The sequence below is a fragment of the Arachis ipaensis genome, chromosome B08, assembly GCF_000816755.2.
Source record: "Arachis ipaensis cultivar K30076 chromosome B08, Araip1.1, whole genome shotgun sequence".
NCBI lineage: Eukaryota > Viridiplantae > Streptophyta > Magnoliopsida > Fabales > Fabaceae > Arachis > Arachis ipaensis.
The window spans coordinates 95,131,085-95,145,568 of record NC_029792.2 but is presented as its reverse complement, the minus strand read 5'-3'; the positions used below and the strand labels follow the sequence as shown (position 1 = coordinate 95,145,568).

General features: G+C 39.2%; 1 long non-coding RNA gene across 1 annotated transcript in view; it reads right to left on the bottom strand.

Moving 5' to 3' along the window:
- LOC110265642 overlaps positions 1–12,019 on the bottom strand; it is a 23,918-nt gene extending 11,899 nt beyond the window's left edge. Inside the window, exons 1-2 of the long non-coding RNA XR_002351816.1 lie at positions 11,893–12,019; positions 8,836–8,849 (exon numbers count right to left, since the gene is read on the bottom strand). This is a non-coding gene — a long non-coding RNA (uncharacterized LOC110265642). The remainder of the gene's footprint in view (positions 1–8,835; positions 8,850–11,892) is intronic.

The following is a 14,484-nucleotide window of genomic DNA, read 5'->3' as shown; positions in this document are numbered from 1 at the left end:
AATGAAGAGATCAAGCAAGAAATGCTTTCTCATGCTGGACCAAATTGGGTTTGGATGGGTATGTGACTATAACCCTCTCAATACTTGATTTGGGAAATGCATGTGGTATAATCAGTAACCATACTTCATCTCTTCTCATGAGTAATTGACCAAGGAATTGGCTATTGATCAAGACTTGAGAGATTGAATTGCAAGAAATTGTAATTCAATCAATTAAGATTGCCAAGGAGATCAATGAGTGCATTGATTGAGGAAGAGATGAAAATGAACTTGATCGGGAGAATTGCAACATCTCCTAAGCCCAATGAACTCCCCATCTCTGATCTTACCCATTCTCTTTAATTTCTGCCATTTACTTTTATGAGCAAATCTCCCATTCCCATTTACAATTCTGCAATTTATTTTCAGCCATTTACTTCCAGTTCTTTAATTCTAGCATTTACTTTTCTGCTATTTACATTCCTGCCATTTTATTTTCTGCAACTCTCAACCCAAATTCTGGATTCGCTCAACTAGAACATTCTTCTAATTAAAGTTGCTTGATCAATCAATCCCTGTGGGATTCGACATCACTCTATTGTGAGTTTTTACTTGACGACAAATTCGGTACACTTGCCGAAGGGAGATTTGTTGCGAGACAAGTTTCCACCCGCATCAAGTTTATGGCGCCATTGCCGAGGATTAATTGTGATTAACAAACTACCGATTGATTGATTTACTAGATTAGACACTTTTCTTTTGTCTTTGTTTTCTTTTGTTTCTTTATTTTCTTTTGCTAACCAACTGTTTGTGATATTGCCTCACTGGGAATTTCCTCATCTATGACAAGGGGAATTCCAAATCTCTTTTATCTTGGTGATTGTTATTTGATACAGAGTATTTTGTAGAAAAATAGAGTATAGATTATCCTTTGGTCAATCAAACTTCATGGGAAACTCTCCTCCACCACAGAATGATTTACATTACTATGCTGGATGGGAGTATCAAGAACATGAAATGGGGTACTTTCCAGAGCCACAAAATGGTCCATATTTTGGTGAAATTGATCACTACTCAAGTTGTGGCTGGGAAGATCATAATCAAAGAGATTTCACTCATTCATACCTCATTCATCAAGAGCCATCACCTCTCAATTATACAACCTCATCTCCAAGTTTTACATGCCTAAATTCCTCACCACTTGGATATGCCTCAACACAAAATTCCTTTCCACATCCATATAATTCATCTCACCATTCACACAATGCATTCCATTACACACAAAATTCTTCTCACAGTCCACAAAAACCATATCATTACCCACAAAGGTCATACCACTCTCAGAACATAAAACCACAAAACAACCAATTCCATTCACAAAGTAGCCACCCTCAACCTCCAAATTTCATCCCAGCTGCACACCCCCCTCGAGGATAAGCTATCAAGGATAGAGAACCTACTGGCAATGCTCTTGGAAGAATCTAAGGACACAAGGACTTTCCAAGAGGAAGTAAAAACCATTATGCAGAACCGGTGGGTTGCCATTAAGAAGCTTGAGGCACAAGTTGGATATCTATCAAAGCAAATTACTACCCACAATCCTCTCATTGATACCATGGCAAACCAAAGGGAGGAATCAGAAGAACAAGAAAAAGAGGCATCTATACCAAGTGAGATTTCTATGAAAAAGGAGGAGGTTATGAGAGTATATAAGCCTGAGACTCCATACCCACAGAGGTTACTAGTGGTGACAAAGGAACATGCAAACTCACTCCCAAAAGACTCAATGCAACATCATGTAGAAGAAAGGGAGGAAGTCAATCAAGGGAGTCCACACTCCAAGGAAACAGAGAGTTGCATAGAGGGTGAGTTCCTTGAACCACCAATTCAAGAAGTTCTTGAAGAAAAGGATGCTCCAACCATCATACAATACCCAAGTCCTGAAATCAAGGTGGTAAAGGCAATCAACATGAACACTAACAAAAGGATGGTGACCAAGAAAAGAAGGACAATATTCATGAAGAAGAAAAGGTCAACCAAAAGCCATCCCACCCCTACCCCAACAAGCAAGTTTACTCAAGCTAACAACAGAAGAAGGCTTGCTGGGGAGAAGCACTCAAAACAAGGGACATTAACTGGCTCCTCTTTCCTCTTGAGGTCATTCCTCTTAACAAACTAGAAGAAGAGGAAGAAAATCGTGAACAACATGTCAAGCTAATGACATTAAAAGAGCGCTTGTTGGGAGGCAACCCAACCGTAGGTAACATTTCCTTGCTTTGCTTAGTTTACATTCAATAATTTGGCATATGATTGTACTCTAAGTTTGGTGTTGCCTTGCAACAATTTGATTTTCAATCTTCACTGGGTACTTGCAACATTCTAAATTGACAGTGTCACACTAAGTTTGGTGTTGTGATGCCAGGGCATTTTGGCTAGTTTCACTGACCTTTTCTTTACTGTTTTTAAGGTAGTTTCATGCATTTTCTTGGAAAATAAGCTAGATTTGGGTAGATATTCACTTACATCTTGATTCAAGCATACATTGTGCACTTTACATGATTTCAAGAGGATTTTGCATGAATTATATGATAAATTGTATTCTGCATTACCCATGATTAAGAGCAAGACTTTGATGCACTTTGTTTGATTGATTTCAGGCCAAAAGAAGAAGAGAAGAGCCACGTTAGTGGCTACGTTAGTTACACTAACGTGGGCACTAACGTGGAAGGAAGGAAAGCCCCAACATTAGTGAGAAAAGTTAGTGGCATTAACTTTGAAGAAAGGAAATGGAGCCAACGTTAGTGACACTTAACATTAGCACTAACGTTGGACCAAGCTCATAAGTGGCCACGTTAGTTGCCACGTTAACTTAGTTAATGTGGCCTCTAACGTTAAGAAGAAAAGGGGAAGCCAATGTTAGTGTTATTCAACTTTCTCACTAACATTGGCCAAGTCACAAGAAGCCACGTTAACTCCCACGTTAACCTAGTTAACGTGGAAGCTAACATGAAGAAACTAGGTGGTCGACAAAGTTAGTGACACCAAACATTATCACTAACGTTGGGATGAACACACACTATCCCCAAGAAGCCACGTTAACTCTCACGTTAACCTAGTTAACATGGAAGTTAACGTGAAGAAGAGAAATTGTCGACAACGTTAGTGACACCAAACATTGTCACTAACGTTGCCAACACAAGCCACAAAGAGCCACGTTAACTACCACGTTAACTTAGTTAACGTGGTAGTTAACGTGGGCAAAAGTCCCACCTGGCAGCCTGACCATGCCTTCTTCAAACAAGAATAACTTGAGCCACAAAACTCCAAATGAGGTGATTCCAGTGGCATTGGAAAGTAGGATTCCAGAGCTTTCCAAGCATATATGGCACTACATGGTTGACACTAAATTTGAGGGAGAAAACCTGCCCCGAAAGTGCAATGATGAACATGGTATCAACCTGTGTTAAGGCCAACTGACCTCTTCACCTTCCAAGAAGTATAACTCGAGTTGTAGAGCTCCAAATGATGCGCTTTCAAAGGCATTGGAAAGTAGACAACCATGGCTTTCCAACAATATATAATAGTATGGGGTGGACACTAAGTTTGAGCTTCAGAAACTGGAAATAATGAAGTCCTGATCGCTAGCATTATTGGCAATCAACATTTCCAGTAACGTTGGCATATATGCCAGCGACCATGTCCACTTCAAAGGAGCATAACTTGAGCTACAGAGATCCAATTGAAGTGATTCTAGTTGCGTTAGAAATCTGACACTCAGAGCTTTCCAACGATATATAATATTCTATAATGGGAATGAAATTTGAGCACAAACAAGAGGCATCTTTTAAGCCCCAAAAACACCAACTGGGCAGCAAGTGCAACGTTAGCCATAATAACTTCAGCACTAACGCCACACTTGTAGCGTTAGTGTGGCTAACTTTAGCACTAACTTTAGCACCTGGACCTCAACTTAACTCACTTTTCTCTCAAGTCCACTTCCAAGCTCAAGCAAGCAGGCCCACAATTGTCAACCAATCAAGGCCACAAGAAGCATCTAGAATAGGAATTTTCATTTAATTGTAATTTGCTTTTAAATTCATTTTGTAATTTAGGAGAGCCTATATAAAGGCCTTAGTCTTTACATTGAAGGCATTCTGATACAGTCTGGAAATTGGGGAATTGAGGGATGGAAGAGGGGTCTTCGGACTCCCTTCCCTCACACACTTTTCCTTTTATTTCTTTGTACTTTTCATTTGTGAATTTTGAAGTTTTATTTTCAGTTTCAATCTTCATCTTTACTTTTCTGCACTTTCTTTCTTTTCTATTTTGGTAGAGCAATGATCAAGTAACTCTTTACATTGGGTTAGAGAGCTCTATTGTGATTCAATGGATCAATTGTAGTTCTTATTCTTCTTCTTCTTTCTTTTCTTAAGATTGCCAAGGAGATCAATGAGTGCATTGATTGAGGAAGAGATGAGAATGAACATGATCCGGAGGATTGCAATATCTCTTGATCCCAATGTTCATTTTATTTTTTGTTCTTACATTTACTTTTCTTGTCATTTTACTTTTCTGCACTTTATTGCTTTCTTTACTTTTCTGTCAATTTACATTTCCTTGTTACTTATCACTCCATTATGATTCGTCTAACTAGGATAATCAATTAACCATTGATTGCTTAATCCGTTAATCTCTGTGGGATTTGACCTCACTCTATTGTGAGATTTACTTGACGACAATTCGGTACACTTGCCGAAGGAAAATTTGTTGAGAGACAAGTTTTCCGTGCATCAGAATGTCATAGAGAAATTGGCACGAGAAAAGAGATTAGATTGGTTCTTAGCCAACAGACGGACGAACCAAAAAAGAGAAGAAGGGACGGAAAGGTCGGACGAGCTGAACGTCCCCCTCACACCCCTGAGAGGCATGTTCACATGATAAATGGAGGATTCACAGGAGGAGGGATCTCTAAGTCGTCCTACAAAAGACACCTTAAAGAAGTGTACCATGTTGGAGGAGGAAATAGGTCGATCGACCTCCCCACTATTACCTTCACTTAAGAAGACGCCGCGGGCATCATCCCGGGTCATGATGACCATGTGGTCCTTTCCATAATATTTGCCAATGCCAACCTCCACCAAACATTGGTCTACCAAGGAAGCTCTACGGATATATTGTTCAAATCTGCCTTCGACAAGCTCAGGTTACAAGAAGAAGAACTCAGAGCATACCCAAATAGCTTATTTGTGCTAGGAGATGCCTCAATTCAGCTATTAGGGTACATCTCACTACACACAACCCTTGGGAAAGGAACTGGGTCTAGGACATTAAGCATAGACTATATTGTAGTTGACGTGAGCTCAGCCTACAACGCGTTAATAGGTCAGACAACGTTAAACCAGCTCACCGCCGTGGTTTCCACTCCACACCTTTGCATGAAGTTCCCCACTCCGGAAGGGATCGCTACATAAAGGGAGACCAAAAACTCGCGCGACGCTGTTACAACAAAAGTCTGAACCTTAAAGGTGACCCCAGAGGAAAAGAAACTAATACTATAGAACTTGGGGGTATTCGAGCTCGCGAAGAACTCTGCCCTCAGCCAGAAGGAGAAACCCAAAAAGTTCAAATTGGAGACACTCCAAACAAAACAACAAATATAGGGGCAAATCTGAGAGAAGACTTACAGAAAATGCTAACAAAGCTCCTAAAAGATAACTCTGATCTCTGATGCACGGAAATTTGTCTCTCAACAAATTTCTCTTCGGCAAGTATACCGAATTGTCGTCAAGTAATAACTCACAATAGAGTGAGGTCGAATCCACAGAGATTAACGGATTAAGTAATCAATAGTTGATTAATTATCCTAGTCAGATGAATCATATTGGAGTGATAAGCAGCAGAAATTGTAAATGGCATAAAAGTAAAGAAAGCAATAAAGTGCAGAAAAGTAAAATGGCAAGAAAAGTAAATGTAAGAACTAAAAATAAAATGAACATTGGGATCAAGAGATATTGTAATCCTCCGGATCAAGTTCATTCTCATCTCTTCCTCAATCAATGCATTCATTGATCTCCTTGGCAATCTTAAGTGATTGGATCCCAATTCCTTGGCAATCCAATCTCTCTAAGCTTGAACAATTTTCCAATTCCTTGATTTAATTGCTCATGGGAAGAGATGAAGTTTGGTCACTGATTATACCACACACATTCATAGATCAAAGTATTGGTATGATTAAATATCACAATATCCATCCAACCCCCAATCTAATCCAATGTGAGAGAGCATTTCTAGCATGATTTCCTCATTCCTCTTCTAAGGTTCAGAGGAAATCCAAGTATGAGTAATTTCTCTTTCGAGACAATTACCCAATTGGATGAAGATCGAAAGCTCTCTAGTAAAATCAAGAGAAAAGAAAGAAGAAGAATAATGAAAACTATTATTGATCCATCAAATTACAACAGAGCTCCCCAACCCAATGAAAAGAGTTAGTTGATCATTGCTCTACCAAAATAGAAAAGAAAGAAAGTGTAGAAAAGTAAAGATAAAGATTGAAACTAAAATTGAAACTTCAAAATTCATAAATGAAAAGTAAAAAGAAAATGAAACTACTCCTAAGGAAGAAAAGAAGAGAAAAGGAAGAAGAGTGGTTGAGGGGAGGGGTCCGAAGACCCACTCCCCTTGGAGTGTGCCAATTCACAGAAGTTCGAATCAGTCTTCACTCTCTCCCCCTTCCTTCAATTCTCCGTTCCAGAATGAAATCAATGTAGAAACTAAGGCCTTTTTATAGTCTCTCCTAAATTACAAAATGAAATGAAATTAAAAGCAAATTACAATGAAATGAAAATTAACTATTCTAGATGCTTCTTGTGGCCTTGATTGGTTGACAATTGTGGGCTTGCTTGCTTGAGCTTTGAAGTGGACTTGAGAGAGAAGTAAATCAAATTGAGGTCTAGGGTGACTTGGCTAATGTCACACTTGCTACCCAGTTGGTATTTTTGGGGCTTAAAAGATGCCTCTGGTTTGTGCTCCAATTTCATACCCACTATAGAGTATTATATATCGTTGGAAATCTCTGAATGTCAGCTTTCTAATGCAACTAGAATCACCTCAATTGGACCTCTGTAACTCAAGTTATGCTCCTTTGAAGGTGACAGGGTTGCTGGCATAGTCGCTGGCGTTACTGGAAAAAGTAAGTCACAATAACGTTAGCGATCAGGGGATGAATATTGCCAGGTTCTGAAGTTCAAACTTAATGTCCACCCCATACTATTATATATTGTTGGAAAGCCCTGGATGTATACTTTCCAACGCCTTTGGAAGCGTATCATTTGGAGCTCTACAACTCGAGTTACATTTCTTGGAAGGTGAATAGGTCAGCTGGCCTTACTACAGGTTGATACCATGTTCATCTTTGCACTTTTGGGGCAGGTTTTCTCTCTCAAATTTAGTGTCCATCATGTAGTGCCATATATTCTTGGAAAGCTCTGGAATCCTACTTTCCAATGCCACTGAAATCACCTCATCTGGAACTTTGTGGCTCAAGTTATTCTTGTTTGAAGAAGGCATGGTCAGGCTGCCAGGTGAGATCTTTGCCCACGTTAATGTCCACGTTAGTGTAACTAACGTGGCCATTAACACGGGTCTTCCTTTGCTTCGCAAACGTTAGTGGCACTCACTTTTTCCACTAACGTTGGCGTTTCCCTTTCCTTCCACGTTAGTTCCCACGTTAGTGGAGCTAACGGGGTTGCTAACGTGGGTCTTCTTGCCTTTTGCTAATGTTAGTGGTGTTAACGTTCTCACTAACTTTCCATGCTTTCCTTCCTTCCACTTTAATGGCCACGTTAGTGGCGCTAACGTAGCCACTAACGTGGCTATTCTCTGCTTCTTTTGGTCTGAAATCAAACAAACAAAGTGTATCAAAGTAACATACAAGACAAACTTCATTATACTAAGTGTGCTAATAATACCCAAAATCAAAACTTCACTTAGTGTGATCTATTTCATCATATTTACCCTGTATATTAGCTAAAATTCACCTATGCTTGAGATTTTGTTTCATGCAGAGATTTTTCATGCTTTTGCTCCTTTATCAACAGAAATTGTATGAAAACTAAGAGGTTTGAATGGACTCCAGAATGCGAACAAGCATTCCAAGACTTCAAAAAATTTATGTGTCAACCACCCTCTTACTTGACCTCGGGAAGGCGAAGAACTCATACTATACCTCGCCGTAGGAAGTCGGGCAATAGCTTTAGCACTAGTTAGAGCAGACGAAAGTGGGCAACAACCCATCTACTTCATCAGTAAGGCTCTACAAGAGGCTGAACTAAACTATCAAAAGATAGAAAAGTTTGCCTACGCCCTCATACTCACTTCTCGACGACTCCGCCCATACTTCCAAGCTCACACCATTTGAGTGCGGACTAACCAGCCCAAAAAAGGTATTTTGTAAAAAATAGGTTTGACCGGAAGAATTCTATAATGGGCGGTCGAGTTATCAGAATTCGACCTCAAATATGAAGCTCAGACAGCTATTAAATCTCAGTATCTGGTCGACTTCATCGCAGAGTATACTGACACCCCGGGCACCTCCACAAAGTGGAGCCTTTATGTAGATGGCTCCTCGAACAAAACCGGGAGTGGTGCATGCGTCATTTTAGAGAGCGATCAGGAAACCCAAATCGAGCTCTCCTTAAAGTTCAAATTTCCTGCCTCAAATAATCAAGCTGAATATGAAGCACTACTGGCTAGTTTGAGGCTGGCTAGGGAAGTGGGAGCTCAAAGACTTACCATCTATAGCGACTTCCAAGTAGTCACTTCGCTAATAGAAGGGAGCTATTAAGCCAAGGATCCCACCATAAAAAAAATACCTTGACAAAACCAAAGAACAGCTCGGACAATTTAGGGGATATGAGGTCTGACATATACCCCGGGAATAGAATGCCCGAGCTGATGCACTTTCAAAACTAGCCAGCACCAAACCAGGGGACAATAATAGAAGCCTCATCCAAGAAACACTTCGAAGTCTATCGACCTTGGAGGAAGAAAAGATCCTAGCCATATAAGGACAAGACCAAGGATAGATGACGCCCATAATCAACTACCTCAAGTAGGAAATGCTTCCCACAGACAAAAAGGAGGCAAAAAGGTTAGTACGAGAAGCACAGTACTACACCATAGTACACGACGTCCTATATAGGAGAGGAATCTCTACACCCCTCATAAAACGCAAAAATTCATCGCCCGGTTACAAAGACGTCGGCAAGGTGAAAATAAAATTCATTGCCCGTTTACAAAGAGGTCGGCAAGGTGAAAGCGATAGAAGCAAGTTAATGCAAGAAGTTATAAAAAGTAATCCATAGAAAGTGACCTGACGAGGTCTGACTAAAAATGGATTACTAAAAATAACTTAATAAGGCCCGACAGAGAAGTCGGACCAATGAAAGGATCACTGAAAAGGGATGAAGACATCTCACAAAGGCCAAAGAAATGCTAAAAATTCGAGACAGAAGTGCTTAACTATAAAAGTACATGTCTTGCAAAAAAAAGACATTACTTAGAAAGCATAAGCACAAACAAGAGCTAAAAAGTCGTCCAAACAACTATAAAGAAAAGGTTTCCCTTGGAACACTACCTAAAAAGTTGTTGAAACATGACTAAAAAGCTCACGTCAAACATCAACAGAAGGGGCGACCTCGTGAAGCAAGCACGACCTCAAGGAAATAATAAAAGCCAAAGAGGTTGAAAACAACCTGAGGCTCAAACGTTCTCAGCAAAAAGGGGAACAGCTCCATTCAATAAAGGAACAATCTCGAAATAGGGCTACAAAGAAGTTGTTCGAGCTAACTAAAAAGGTTCTATAGAACATTAAAAAGTTGTCGGACAAGTTACTGAAAGCCCGGACACCAGGCCACCAGGATCACTTCGCCAATAGTAGAGAACAGACAACATAAACTCAAAAGCAAGGCATGATCAAAAGGGCAAGGGTAAGAAAACTCACACTACAACAAGGAGGTCGGACAAGAAAAGTACCGAACCTCTATAAATCCGCAAGGGTTGCAAGAGTAAACCTCCAAGTATTAAAGGTTTGACGCATCCTTCAAATATAAAGCATTAAGGACTCAAGGGCTGACTAAAAGGTAGCCCAAGAGTTTAAATGTTTGTTTTTCAAAATAAAGGTTGCTAAGAAGCAACCGAATGTCTGAAATAGTCAACCACAGAGATACTTACAAAAAACATAAACAAGTTCAAAACTCCACAAGTCGGACTATAACAGTACACAAAAGTCATAGGGGATCCAAATTTTCCTCAGTAGCAACGTCCTTGGGAGGAACAGGAGGAGGTATGGTCAAAATAGGAGTAGTATTAACAACTCCATCCTGCCCATTCAGAATCTGCACATCAGGATCAGGCACTGGAGGGTTGACCTCTATAGGAATAAAAGAAGCTGAAGTCTCTGAAGCTTTGGTTGGTGGCTCAAGGGGAGGAACCTCGTCATCATCATCAGGGGCAAGCACGATCTTGCCATCCTCCACCACATTATCCATGCTGAACAAGGAGAGGTCGGCCTCGGGGGTAATAACTTGGACTTGAGCCTTCAGAATCTCAAACATATCGGTCATACTACTCACCATGTGTCCCTAAAGCTCGGCATAATCGTCTTGGGCAGATTGAAGCCTCTCCTTAGTTTCTAGCAGCTCGCTGTAGGTCCGGGTATAGCTCTCCTTATACTTTTTGGCAGCCTCATCAGCCAAGTTAGCAGCCGCCTCCGTTCTAGTTGCACGCTCCTTCCCTTTCTCCACATTAATCTCCAGCTTGGCCAACCTAGCGTCCAGCTCATCCTTCAGACCATTCACCCTATCAAACTCAGCCTTGGCCTCCTCCATAAAGGCCTTAGTCGCATGAACTGGAGAGTTCCGGATAACTCGAGATAAGGCCGCACCAAGGTTAGCCATCCGAATATTGTTGCTAGCAATGAAATCAAGGTGGTGAAGGATGGAGACGTCGTGCAGGGGGACTTTTCCATGAGGAGATATCAACTCGGTAGCAAAACCAATGCCATCAAAATCCTTATCATTCAGATTATACATCCCAACAGTTTTTTGACGCTTGGGAGGCGGGCTAGCAGCATTAAGAGAGGAGGCAGGGCCAGAAGTCGCCTGAGAGGTGTAACAACCACAGTTTTTGAAAATCAAATAATTAGTTATTTGTGATTTATTTTAAGAAAATTATTTTGCAAAAGGTAATTAAATAGAGTTTCATGATAATTGAAGTTTAAATTAATTAGAATTTTTATATAAACTTTATTAGATATTTGGTATTATAATTTTAGTAATTGAAAAATAAGAAAGAATTGTATTGTTCAATTTAAGTAATTTTTAATGAATTATGTTCTATTTTATTAATTTGTACTCTTAGAGATTAATTTATTAGAAGTGATTAGTTTGATTTTTATAAATACTTTAATTTTACGGCAAATAATATTTATGTACAATCTTTATTATAAATAGTTATTTTATAATTTGAAATTAAAATTCTGATGATAAAAAAATAATAGAGATTTATATGATTTAATTTAGAAAATTAATATTTGAAATTAAATTGTACTTTACAAAATGTAGTTAACTTGTTCATTTTATAATTTAAATTAGAAACAATTAATGGAACTTAGCAATATGTTGCTAAATAATGTTCCTAAATACTTTTAAGAGTATATTTGATTTTAAAGTTACTCTACCCTTCAATTTTATCATAATATCTATTCATAACTATCCATAATTCTTTTGTAAAATCCCTAATTTCTAACCCTAATTCCTAAATTGGAAACCCTAATCCTAAATTCCTAATCAGAGACCCTAACCTCCTCCTTTACACCACACAGTCGCAGCCTCACCCCCCCTCAACGCAACAAACACACACACGCGCAGAGAGGAGATCGGAGGAAGAGATAGCGCCGGCGGAAGGGAAGAAGAGCATCGCCGGCCCGGTACCACCGTCGCCGTCGCATCCTGCCATCACTGTCACCACGAAGTTGCCGAATTGAGCTTCACCTCCACTGAGCGGTTGCCGTCATCGCGCGAGAAAGGAGAAGGAGCTCCCGAGGGGTCGTGAGCCGCTACGGTCGCCGTCGTCTCGGCTGTTCCTACTGCCGTTGGACCCATCACATGCGTAGTAGTCCAAGGAGTGCCGCTGACCATTGCTGCTGACACTAGGGTTTACCGCCGTCACTATGCCTTGCTATCGTCATTAAAGTCATCGCTGAGGAAGGGAGCCCGAACGCCGTCGCTGGGAAGGAGGCTTGGCCGTCGCCGAACTACCGCGCCGCCGTAGCTGTCTCCGGGAAGGTCGTTGGAGCTTGCTGAGGATATTGTTCTGGTTCTGAAGCAATTCATCCATGTCACTGCTCATCTTTATCCTTTGTTCTGCCTCTAGGTTCTGCGAGTTGCCGTAGCCTCTGCCGCCATCAGAGTCGCTATTCTGCCACCATTATGTTTGGAGGAGGACGCTCCACTATCACCATTGAAGCTTACCGGGGAAGGAGCTATTGACAGAACAAACTGCTCCTACTTTTAACTACTCTGCGCTGCTCTGTTCAGCCTCTGCTTCAGGTTTCGTAGTTATCGGAGCCCTCTGCCATTGGGAACCAATATTGGAGCTGCCCAGATCCACTTTGGTTGTTGCCAGGAAACAAAACGAGTGTTGGAATTGCTAACGGAGCTGCTGTGTTTGGTAAATTTTGTGAGTTTCGACATTGAGGTAGGGGATTTATATTTAAAGTTAAAGATTTTTAACTTAGAATGCCTACAAAGTTATTTGGATAAGTGCAAATGGTTAAGAATTGATTAATTGATGTGAATTACTTGAAATGTATTTCAGAATAGTTATCTGTTGTGATTATTCTGAATTATGAGTTAGAATTGGATGCGGTTGTGATGACTCTAAATTATAAGTGAAATTATATGCGGTTTTGAATTGTATTTTGAATTACTTATTTTTGTCATGAATTGGCTGAGATTCTGATCTTGAATGAATTATTTTAAATTGTTTGATATTGAATTGGAATTTTAGTATATTGGAATGGCTATGAAATGGACTTGTGATGGGTTGGAATTAGTTGAAACGGGGCTGTGAATGATGATTTATTTAATGTTACTTATTAAACTGAAAAATGTTGAGCTAATTATTGAAAATCTGACGTTTTGATAATTGATGAATGGAGTTTAGATTATGGCTGTGATTGTGACTGGTTCTATTACTGTCAGTGATTGATTAATTGATAAGATTAATTCTGGCTAAGTTGTGGCTGTATTTTGATTATTGAGAATAAGTGCTTGTTGTTGTTTTTAGTTATTTGATGTAACGGTACGACTGTGATACTGACAACGACTGATTGGAATTGGCTTTGATGGTTGTTAAAGTTGATTCATGATTAATTAGAATTAAGTTTGAGAACTGTTAAAAGATTGAAGTTTGATTACCAAATTATTCTATTCAAATTTGACTTTTAAAACAGAGTAGTAACTTTGCTAAAGAGTAAATGACATTAAAATAATTAGAATTATGAAAGGCTGATTGTTGGGATTACTAGTTGATTGAGTTTAATTTTGAAAGGATTCTATGATATGTGAAAAGTAAATATGAATTGATGAGATTGGAGTTGGATTAATGGATTAGTTGGAATTGTGGAGTACTATTGATTTGTTAATTATTATGAATTGTGAATGTCTGATTAATTGAGAATTGCCTGTTTGAAAATTATTGAGAAAAGGGCTGGTGATTTGTGGAGAACGAGGGAACCAGTAAGGGTGGCTAAGTCCGAGTTTTAGGGGAGGTACTGCCAAAATTTTATAAAATCTGAGGTTTTATTTGAAAAGTTATTTTAGAGGATTTTGATTTGGAAAATGATATTATTTAAGTTTTATTTAGTTAAGAAAAGAATTATTCTATTTTGAATTCGATTTACCAAGAAAAGGTTTATACTTCAAAAATAAATTATCTAAGAAAGAAACCATGTTTTGAGATTGAATTAATATGAAAGGAATTATGTTTTGGGTTTAAAATTAAGGATTGCTGTTGATGAGCGGATAATTTATACGCTTTTTGACATTGTTTTTAGGTAGTTTTCAGTATGTTTTAGTTAATTTTTATTATATTTTTATTAGTTTTTAAATAAAAATCACATTTCTGGACTTTACTATGAGTTTGTGTGTTTTTCTATGATTTCAGATATTTTTTGGTTGAAATTGAGGGACATGAGCAAAAATCTGATTCAGAGGCTAAAAAAGGACTGCAGATGCTATTGGATTCTGACCTTCCCGCACTCAAAATAGATTTTCTGGGGCTACAGAAGCCCAATTGGTGCGATCTCAATTGCGTTGGAAAGTAGACATCCTGGGATTTTTAGCAATATATAATAGTTCATACTTTGCCTGAGTTTTGATAACGCAAACTGACGTTTAAACGCCAACTTTCTACCCTATTCTGGCGTTAAACGCCAGAACTGGC